Raw genomic sequence first — 11,372 nt, forward strand, 5'->3', positions numbered from 1 at the left:
ATGCCTTATCGCGCTGATGTGACCGAGCCCGACCCGAACCCGAGCATCCTTTCTAAAAATCTGTTCAAACCCGGCCCGGCCCATCGGGTACCGTCGGGTTCCATCGGGCTCGGGTCGGGTATCCATCCTCTAATGTGTACTTCCACGGGGTGCCCTGGGTCACCTGCCTTGTCTGCCTGCAGTTCACACATGTCTTTCTACCATATGAGGCCCTCTTGCTGGTCTCTGTTTGCTCAGAGTTTATCACAGATATATGGTCACTCTGTTGCTGGTTGGGGGGGATTTAAACTGTGACACCACATAGCGGAGCTGTCAGCTCCTCCAGAAAATCCCTGTGGGTCATGGGCTGTTGCTGCTTCTCTGCTCAAGATACCTTGTGAAGCAACTAGCTGTTGGTTGCAGCAATGTCCAAAAAAATGAAAAAACAATGTCCTGTAACATGTCACTGTTTTGTAGTGAACTGGGTAATATTGAATGAGTTGATCAGAAAGATCCACACCTCTCATATCCCTATTGTATTCAGGGCTCGGGCATGGTATGAATTTGGTGGTCCAGCAGCCGTCCTCCGTTTTTATCCTTCTCTAAACTGTGTTGCCAGAGAATACCAGGTGAATTGTGGAGCTTACAGAGACTTCCCAGACTCTTGTCCGTCAACTTAAAAAAAAACAGAGGGCCGCCAAGGATCCACCTGATGGTGCCCTTTGGATCCTTTTTTTTTTTTTCATGGCATGTGTGGTTGTGCATGGGCAACCTCGTCTGATGTCCCTGTAGGTGCCGCATGCTCCAAAGTTTAAACTGACAGATCCTTGATTAGCTTTGGACTTAAAGTTGTCAATATACACATTGTAGCCACTGCCTAGGTGTGTTTTGTCTTTGAGGGACATTACAGAGTCAAATGCCAGTCCTACACCAGAAGCATACACAGACTTCCCTGCGTCTACAGGAATGTCTAGGGTGTACCCACTGCTGCTGTCTGCCAGTACAAAAAGTTTGAAGCCCCACTTGGTTGGCTTTGCCTTCATGTATTGTGTCATGCCGATGTGGGCCACCATCCTCTCGTCCACTGAAAGGTTCTGCCGTGGATGGTAAAATGCTTTGCATGCGTGTAGGGGATTCAGTCAAAACAGCTGGTCCTAAGCTGTTGTCCCTTTCTACCTGTCGTTTTTGGACATCCTCATCATTGTCGCTCAAGTGAAAGTACCCAATACCTGACAGTGGCTGTCACGTGTCAACACTGAGCAGGGAAACTGTTGGCTGTTTTTCCTCCAGTAGTCCGGGATATTTGTCAGTCTCACCAGTGCAAAAAAGAAAGTGAGTTCTAAAAATTTGATTGACAAACAGTGAGGTTTGTCAAAGAATGATTTTTGCCACTGGCAATGTTTTTGATAAATCTGGGATGTAATCGTTTGGATTTATTGCTCAACAACCACCAAAAAAGGCACAAGTTCCAGACTGGATAGAAAACCGCCTGTACATGCTAGAAAGATGCCGAAGACACCACTGTGACAGCCGGAGTGTGACCTTTTAGCTGGAGAAGACGGTATGTCGCTATGTTATTGTTGTGAAATTATTTAATTATGAATAGGAGATGCCGTTTTTTATAGGGGAACGATAAACACGACCTTAGGGGGTTAACAGATTTTCATCCTAGCAGAGAAATGGTCCAAAGGGGTTTTTCACATTCTGACAACCCCAAACTTGTTTTTATCAATGGCTTGAAAATAGTCTCTATAAAGCTTTATTTTATTTTTTTTCACAGATCATCTTTCAAGTTCAAATAGTGCAAGGTCATTCACATGGATAAAAACAATTAGAACTTAAAACTCCATCTGTTGAATGTACTGCAAGTCCAATATTCACTTTCCTTTTAGCTCTGTTTTTGGTCTCTACCAACTCCTAGGGAAAATATCTGTCCCTTTTGTCCACTATTTGATGCTCCACTATGTTCACCAGCTAGTTGCTAAATTTGCCAGCAGTGATTGGTGCTGAGCAAATGCTATGAGAGCTGTGAGAATGAACCAAGAGAGTAAAGTTGTGGGCTGGACAGCTACACAATGAACTGAAACTCTATTTAAAGCTTCATAAAGCAGAAGGGTGTTGCAGATTCAGGTTAAAATTGTCTGTGTATCCATCACTAGTATTGATGGTCCAACAGTGATAATGATAGCTACAGCAATAGCCATGGTGAGTTGTCACATGTTTCTGCTAAGGCTGGGGGTGGCCTGGTAAATGGTGTCTTCAGCTATGGCTCATCCTATATTTAAAACATTTAGAACTAGGTGTAGAATTAGAAGTCCTCCAACCGATGCAACCACATAGGTTCTTCTCTTTCCTCTTAGCATTTACCCAACCATCCGTCTCTCCATCCTCTTTCGTTCTCCATCCTCCCCTCCCTCCCTACTGTTTCCTTGTTGGAGTTTCCAATGCCCAGAGACTGAGTATCCTGAAGCAATAACACATGTTGGCAAAGCTTCAGTCCTCTACATACTTTTATCTTTGTATACAGTACGTGCAATTTCTATATTTTTTTTCATACTTGCGGTTGCAGTAATGTCAGTGTTCCAACAATCTCATGAAAGTGTTTCAAGGGTGTTTGTCGCCAGCAGCTCTGCTCTCTCATAGTCAGTCATTTATCAGGTGATAAAAGAATCACTGCACACTCCCTCGCATCATTTTCTTTATATTTGTAATGCCAAATTTGACAAAAACAGATTGCTACATTACTGACTTTATGCCTTTGTGATTTATACATTGTCATACTGGAACAGTAGAACCTTCCACACCTCGCTTATCTCCTCCTCTGCTTTTTTGCCTCCTCCTCTCCATTGTCACCTGCCTAAATTACAGCATTGACCCCCACAATCTATTAAGTTACTGCACAAAGTAGAGCTGGACCACACATTTACCGTGAACTCCGACCTGTCTTTTCAATCGGCAGTAGTGGTGCTACCAAGAAAAAAAAAAAGAGAGCTGTGTACTGCTCCAACTGCTGCTTGGCTGTTCTGCTATTCTGACAAAGATCAATACACTATCTGGTCTACCGGTCCCATGTCCCACGTCCTCTGTGGAGGAGGAGAGCACCAAGCAAATAGAAGAAAAAAGGAGAGTAAGAAAACGGCACTCTTTAAGCTCAGACAAAGAGAATGTCAGTTAGCTGGCAAACAGCCACTTCCGCCAACCCTGCATGTCTTTACTTCTCTCATTAATAATGATGTATGTATGTACAGTAAATATACTGTATGGGTGTGTATATATATGTGTGTGTGTGTATATATATACACACAGTATATAGTGATTAGATGTCATTAATATATCAATTTTATTTGCAGATTTGACATCCAATCCCAACTAATATGTCAGATCTGATTTTTGAATCAATTTAAAGAGAATGCGTATTAGTACCCGGATAAAATGCCAAAGCCCATGATCAGATGTGTTGCAATTTGATAATATTGCCATTTTCCTTCTTTAACAAAAAACGAAATTTAAATAATTCAATTTTTGAAACAATATATCATTTAAAAAAACGAATTGCTTTTTAAGAAGAATGCACATCACATTTGCACACATGTGTATTTTCACATGTGAAAATACATGTCAGTCCGTCAGTCTGACATTTATTTACTTTGTAAAGAACTACATAACATGTATTGTCTTCCTTTTTCCGCTTTCGCTCTGCTTTGCTGGAAACGGATGGGATGTAGTAGCCGCCGGCAGTACCAAATGAACAGAAATATTTAGATTTATAACTGGTGAAAAATAAATAAAACCAAAAATATCAATTCTAGGCAACACAATTGATTTTAATTTAAAAAATATCCCGAAACAGACATTTCTTTTAAATTATTTTCTTCCAACCCTGATACGTGGATGCCACAGTGTACATTCCTGCTTGTCAACCCTTCATCTGTGGAGCCTGAGAGTCCAATATGTTCACAAAGTGTAGCCCTGGATGGAGCACATATTAGCAGCTGCTCCACAGCACAGTGGAGGGAACATCAAATTGGAAAGGCCATTGTTAAAAGCCATCTGCTTAGGTTATGAAGGGAGCGTGCACTTAAAAAATACTTTCACCTTTGTGACAGTCAGGGCGCATCGAAGACCTGCTGGTAGATGAAGATAGTGACGACACAGCTGAAATTCCTTTAGCACTTTGCGATCAGCAATCTTCTCTTGCCTTTATCCACCAAGCGACACCGTCCTGCAGGTGCTGACGGTCCCTAGAGGGATCAGGTAGATGAAGCCTTTAAAAAGGGCTGCACGCCAAGCACAAGGGGCTGCTTATTGATTGTGGGGAGGGTGGCTGGTGAGCAAGGTGCTCTCCAGTAGAGGTTAGATTCAGAGGCTTTGGTGCCTTTTGGCTGTCTGACAAGCCCCCATCTTCTTGGGTAGTTAAAAGAAGTAGGGTGAAGTGCCAGCAGTAGCAGCAGTGTAATGGTGAACTAGGATCTGATCAGCCTTGGCTGGGTCACCTGCAGTGTCCAGAAGCAAATCATCTTTCAACACTACATCAGTTTTTAACACAGGAACATTAAAAATTTAACATAGAAAGTGCAGTCAATAAATATGCTATACATTCTACTGTTTCCTGCAGTTACACCCCTGTACAATATGCAATGTGATGCAACTTTATTATCAGTTTACTCTAAAATTAATTTTTGCGTTCCCTGAGCAGCTCTGCTGAAAAAAGAAAAGTACACACAAGTTAGTCAACAATCACACTTACAGTACAAAAGATGAAAACACATCAACAGCCGTGATGACAAAGAAACCTGCTTCGTGAAATCCTCAGATCCAGATCTTAATTGGCAGCACACTGATGTCGGTTTAACAACAGGATGGACTGATGTATAAAAGAATATTTCCCATCCTTTATTTCCCCTTCATTTTCACTCTTCTGCTCTAATCCTTGAGTTCTCAAACTGAGGCCAAAGGTTGAGATGAAAAAAGATTATTTTCCCAGTCACTACCGTATCCTGTGATCAGCTGCTATTATTTTCCTTTGCTTATGAAAAGAGAGGGAGAGAAAAAGAGAAATACAGTAAGAAATACACTATAGGAAGAAAATAAAAACAACAGTAAAAGCACGGAGGTGAGAAGAGCAAGGAAATACAGGAAAAAAAGATACCCTTGCTCAGTTGGACACTTCTCCCAGGAAGCACATTCAGAACTCATGAAACATTAAGACAACTCAGTCATGTCTACCTCTTTTTGTTTTTAATAATTTATAGTCCGTCTATCATTTGTTTTTCTTGTACGCAGTTCCTCTACATTAATTACAAAAGACTTTCATCCATGAGCAAAAGCTTTCACCCATGAGCATGCTGCAGGCATGTATTTTCAGTTTATCACATGCATTTGTGTGCATTGACTGTGTGTGTATTATACTGAACACATGTACTGTAAAGAAGCCTGTCATTATATGTATGACTGCCCTACTGCAGCAGCGTAATGTTTAAAAGCAGTCTTCCAAATGAAGTAGAAGAAAAAGAGATGCTGGTTAGTAAAGAGACTTATTGAAGAGATAAGATGGCTAGTGTGTCCTAAAATAATAAAATAAACTAACTGGTTTAGACTGTTGGTTGTTAAATCCACTTAGTGAGAGAAGCACACAAGGTACAAAGAGATAAGAACGAGCCACCAAGAGCAAGAGGGGAAGAAAGGCATAAGGGAGCAGGACCTAAAAATTGGAAGATGACATCAAGACAGATGGAGAAAAATAACACCAGAGAATGAGACACACACAGAGAGACAGAGAGAGTGTGATTGTGATTGCAAGGTAAGAAAGATTGCCCTGGTGACATATTAGTTTCATCAAGCGAAGCTGCATGGGAGAAGGGAGAATCATTAGACAGGGCTGTCGTCATTCAGCTAAATTGATGCCGCTGCTTCCTCATTCTCATCCCACTGTGTCTCTGATATATTCTGATGTGTACAGAAAGCGAGGGAAACCAGATCTGACCGCAAATTGCCCACTATTCAAAAGTGCACTCGAGTCGGTGACTGTTTGTGTGGATGAATGTATGCAGACAATTTTAATTATTTTGTGCGTGTGTGTGTGTGTGTGTGTGTGTGTGTGTCTGTGTGTGTGTGTGTGTGTGTGTGTCTGTGTGTGTGTGTGTGTGTGTGTGTGTGTGTGTCCTTCCCAGAAATGGACTGCCTGCAGCTTGTTGGCCACCTGGTCCTCTTTGATAGCTCTAACCGAATAAAGACCTGAGAGAGACTGACTGGCAATGGCTGCCAGGGCACACTTTGCCAGACCAAACAGTTTGAAAGGAAACCCTCCTACTTGTTTGTGTGCAGTTGTGTCATTATTTTGGTCCTTTGTCTGCATTTACAGTGTGCAAACAATGGGAAGGATTTTACACTCTTCTGACGTCTTTCTTAGTATGTGTCAAAACTAGGACTGTCAATCAAAAGTGTACGTTAAAGGTATATTTTTCAAGTTTTTAATGCTCTCTTTAACATCAGAGAGGACAAATATGCGTTATGCAGTTTATTATTATTATTGGAACGATAGAAAAATCTGACAAATACTGTCTAGACTATTCTCCAGAATAACCTCAAAGGTACTCTATGCTGAAAGCACAAAATGGCCAACGGATGGGCATATTGACCTGAATGTAACGTTACTTGGTAATACTAACACAAATTAGAACCCTGTGCATTCCATTTTTACTCGGAGGATGTAATTTAAGGGGACAAAGTTGAAAAACACGCCCCCTGATCTCAGATTTTGAAGTTGTGAAGTCAGACATCCTTGCAGCACCCCAAGCTCAAAATCCAATATGTTTCCCCCGGGTGCAACAGTAATGAAAGCGACCCGAAGCCCAAATCACAGAACTTGCATATTTTAATCTTGCGTCCAGAAAATGTGTGGCCTCAAAAGAATGTGCGTTAACATCAGTTTTGACAGCCCTAGACAAAACATAAAGATAATGAGTTGACATTAAGCAAGAACAAGGGATAGAACAGCAACACTTGTCAAACTGCAGAATGACAGCTATGGTAACAAACGGGTGATTTGCATGCCAAAATGCCCTTTGTACATAGTTACACCAGTTAATTAAGGTTGCATATACACACAGAAACTGTGGTTCAAAGGAGGCTGACAAACTGTCAGTGACATGAGCCAGAGTTTACTGTAGAGATGATGTGAGGCCAAGATTTGCATCTGGTCACCATCTTTGCTGTTTTTTTAAAGCAAAAAATGTAATTTATGGAAAATGGGAAGAACTGTGGGGGAAGGCGAAGTAGGATGAGCAAGTAGCAACAATAATGATTGACTGTAAGAGACTGAGACACTTTTAAACCTTAAAAAAACACATTAGCCTGCATGCGTGAGTGAGTGCGTGCGTGAGTGCTTGCATGCGTGCAAGAAAGAGAAAATGTAATATAATAGATTTGTTTCCATGAAGATTAACAGATAAAGAGATGGGGCCTCTGGTTACTGTTTCATCAGAGCAGATAGACTGGAGTTTGCTCTCTCTCTCCCAGCCTCATTATGTCCAAGCCCTGCAAACAGAACACACATATGAACATACATTTCTTACTCATTACTACACACGACATTACTACACACGATGTGCACACCTACATGGGTATTTAGTTAGGTAGAAACATGGTCCTTCCCACTTGATCTTAAATCCTGTCTTGCGTGGCGATAAAATTGCCTAATGAGGTAATCAAGCTATTGAATTGATGTGCGTAAAAAATCCTGGGAATGTTCAACACACATGACATGCCTTTAATGAGTGGAATGTTGTGAAATGTCTAAACTGAGTAGTTTCATGTGGTGTGTGGCACCCAGTCTGTTGCATTCATTTCTGAACGAAGCGTGAAATAGTCATAAACCACACTGCTTACAGTAGCATGGACAGAAGAACTCACCCTGCAATATTAACATTACATATAACTTGCACACTTGATAGTGTTTTTAGGAGTCTGGGAGTAGTGCAGTGGTTGGCTTGTGTGCATGCTTAGCACTTTTTGCTAAATATATTGCTTAGGGAAATTATGTGTCGTCATTTTGATGCTGCACAGAACCCTTTGAAGGGTAAATACTTTGTGCTTATGTACTGCAGTAATGTAATGGACGCAGCAGCAGTGACATGCCCCTGTGGTTTGTGGACTACGTTTTGAAGCCGTTTTGAGGATGACGCAGCTATGCCAGTGTTGTTTGTGGTTGCAAAGGCTAAAGACGAAAAGTTTGAGTCAGGCAAAGTTTTACCAGTAAGTAAATGCGGCCCTATGGGTGCTGGTGCCAATTATGTATGGCAGTACACAGAACATTGGCAAACTCTCCCTTTACTTTCCAATGACAAGCTGCTTTTGTTGCTTTTATATAGGCCTTAGTGGCCCCCAATATTGTATATAAAGTCTCTTTCCCAAAAATCAGCCTTGGTGCAGAATTACAGCCACTAGAGCCAGTCCCACAATGAGTTTTCCTTGGGGCGTGCCTTTTCTATGTCTGTTACAGTTGAGGAGGGGGGGGGCTGGGAGTGTGGCCTTGACAAAGTGGCACTTTGCTCATTTGAAAGTCATGATGGTGACAAAACTCTGCGATAAAGTCGGACAGTTTCCAGTCGTTTCTAGCAGCCTTAATGCTGAACAGGAAGTTACATAGCCCCTGTGGTCCGATTGTGATTTAAGAAAATGTCATCAGACCCGTATATCAGCTTGTACACAGTCTCCAGTTTTTTGATTATGACAGAGTAGCTTTCAAAAGGCTCTACATGTGATCTGTTGATGATTTTAATTAACAGAATGGATATGCTGAGAGACCAGCCTTTTCCCGCATGCCTGGGTCTTGCAGTCGGTGAAAAGCAACTGCGCTGCCTGCGTCTCAGAGCTGCGACCGCCTTGATCTTGTGAATTTATTGTTGCCCATGTGTGCATGACGTCAGAGCAAGTCGGGATCAAGTCAGACACAAATCTAACCGGCATACAACGGGCAGCGATTTCTGGTGATTGATTCTGCGCACACCTGGCTCATCACGAACCAGCCTATTTTCTCAAAGGCAGAGCTGGATATGAAGGGCTTAGTTTACCCCTATCGCCATTTCTAGCCACTGGGGTCTATAGGCAGACTGGGGGAATACATATTATTGTTACAAAACCTCATAAAGTAAATTGTTCATACCATGGGACCTTTTAAGATTCCCGCTAATGCTAGCTAGCTAGCTTGGTCGGCAAGGTGCTACTGAAAGCTGAACAATTTCCAAGCAAACGAAATGTTCCAATCAACTTTGATGAAGTGAAAACCCACAGTGAGAGGGTCAAAGTTTAAGACGGATACATAGACAACACACAAGACCCCATAACCCAAGCGATCTGGTGGGTAAACGACCAAACGTCCTATGTTTAACTGGTTGCCATGTCATCTTTTCTGGTAACCATGGAAATAGAAATCCTTGAAAAGCAGGAGATGGCAGTTTCTGATGGGTTTCTATGTCTGGGATTTCTTTACTGTATTTGTGGGTACAACCCTTGACTTCTTTTGCCACAGTGAGTGACATTATAAGAGACCTCTGCTTTTGGTGTCAGATGTCCATATTGACAAACCAGCAGTTGTCAGCAGGCTGTGGTGTCCCATGCTAACGTGATACCAACCATGGAACTTGAATGGAGCAAATAAAAAAGGAAATAGAGGTTTCATACATAAAAATAACTTTACATGTTACATTTTGCATGTAATGATACAAAGGTCTGGGAATATAGGGCCTAGTGTATGTTCTCTGATTAATTAGTACTTCTCTCTGTCCTCTCCATTGCATCAATGACAGACTATTGATTAGCTATGTGGACTGCTACAAATAGCTACTGTCTGTGTGTAAGTGCATGTTAGTGGCTCCCTGTGTGTGATAATGAATGGGTCTAAGTGTAAAAGTATTGTTTATTAACCACTTACCAATCAATCACTTTGCCTCTATATGGTGCAGTAAGTGCTATAATAGATTCCCATGCAATGGAGAGATGACTACAAATGTTATGCTTTTCATAAACCTTGGTTGACAAGTGAAATATTTTTTTCTTTGACTTTCCACTCTGCCGAGTCACACAGGCTGTTTATCATTCTGAGAGTGAGCTTCGTTAAATCATTCTTGAGCCCATCTTCTTCCCACACATTGGCCTCTGACCTGACTAAAGCGTACTGTCTCCTCCGCGAGACAAAGGCTAATGTGTCATCCTCCTGTGATGTGATGTGACGTGTTGTGTGTGTGTGTGTGTGTGTGTGTGTGTGTGTGTGTGTGTGCGTGAGACGGAGAGATAATGTGTGTCTGTTGGGGCAGGAAGGTGTCAATATCTGCTCATCATTAACAAATAAATTCTACTCTTGCTCCCTAAAAAATATGAATAATAGAAGAAACAATGTGAGAAGTTCTAAATTGTCAAGGGGTTTTGCACTTCTTTTTCTTCTTTTATACTTCATTCAATCATAATATTATTAGGGATTGATATAATTATATTTGTTTCTCTGGTATTCAGTTGGTGGTTATGCAAGTAGCATTTTGAATAAAGAATCAATTATAGTTACATATTTTTTATAGTTAACCTACAATATGTCTTGACAATGTGAGATACATCGTTATATGAATGCATGAATCAATCGGGCTAATGGGGAACGTAGTGTTCTGCAAATGGAAAAGTAACTTTTTTTTATCGATCTATGCACTACAATTTCACAAATTATGGATTGTCCACATATATATTCCTTGTGTATCTGTACACATACTTGGCCAGTAAAGATAATTTTAATGTTCAATTTCATAGATTAATGAGATTTCATTGTAACGAGACAGTCAGTATTGATTTTCTCGGTTAATACCTTAATGAGTATTGACAGTCGAATTATTTTATAGTTAAAGTTTATAGTTATGTTTTCTATAATATGTTATGTGCATAGAAGGCTTAAAAGACAAATAACATCAACATTCAATTCTTGTTTTTCTGTGGAAGTCCTCTCTTCTTCATTCAGCCTCTGAAGTTGGACTAAGGAGAATTGTTAGGTGAAAAGGTTATGTTTTGTTATTACATTTGTTTGGTGTTAGCCAAACTCACGCAGACCTTTTTTTTAACAGCTGCAGTAAATCTAAGCTGAGTTGTGAGCTCAGACTGTGAGCTTAATGACTCCAACTATGAATTGACCTTTACTTTTCCCTTGTGCAGAGAAAAGAAACTTCTACATTTCCAAACAAAAGACCAGTTACAGACTGTCCTTTGTGTCTTCTATAAATAATTCAGAGCAGACCCTTTGAAAGCAAAAAAGAATAAACAGCAAGGCCAGCAAGACGTATTCAAGACGTATTCTGACCAGCATCTGTCATCCACAGTTGCATTTGCCACAGGCCTTTCTTTTTGGTTGATTACCT

At 41.0% G+C, this 11,372-nt stretch overlaps 1 long non-coding RNA gene across 1 annotated transcript; it reads left to right on the top strand.

The window, feature by feature from the left end:
* The first annotated feature begins 1,282 nt into the window (after positions 1 to 1,282).
* LOC117953759 lies at positions 1,283 to 11,122 on the top strand. The gene is made up of 3 exons (XR_004658679.1): positions 1,283 to 1,540; positions 5,412 to 5,414; positions 11,110 to 11,122. It is a non-coding gene; the product is annotated as an uncharacterized LOC117953759 (long non-coding RNA).
* The last annotated feature ends 250 nt before the right edge of the window (positions 11,123 to 11,372 follow it).

Source organism: Etheostoma cragini, chromosome 2, assembly GCF_013103735.1.
Source record: "Etheostoma cragini isolate CJK2018 chromosome 2, CSU_Ecrag_1.0, whole genome shotgun sequence".
Classification (NCBI taxonomy): domain Eukaryota; kingdom Metazoa; phylum Chordata; class Actinopteri; order Perciformes; family Percidae; genus Etheostoma; species Etheostoma cragini.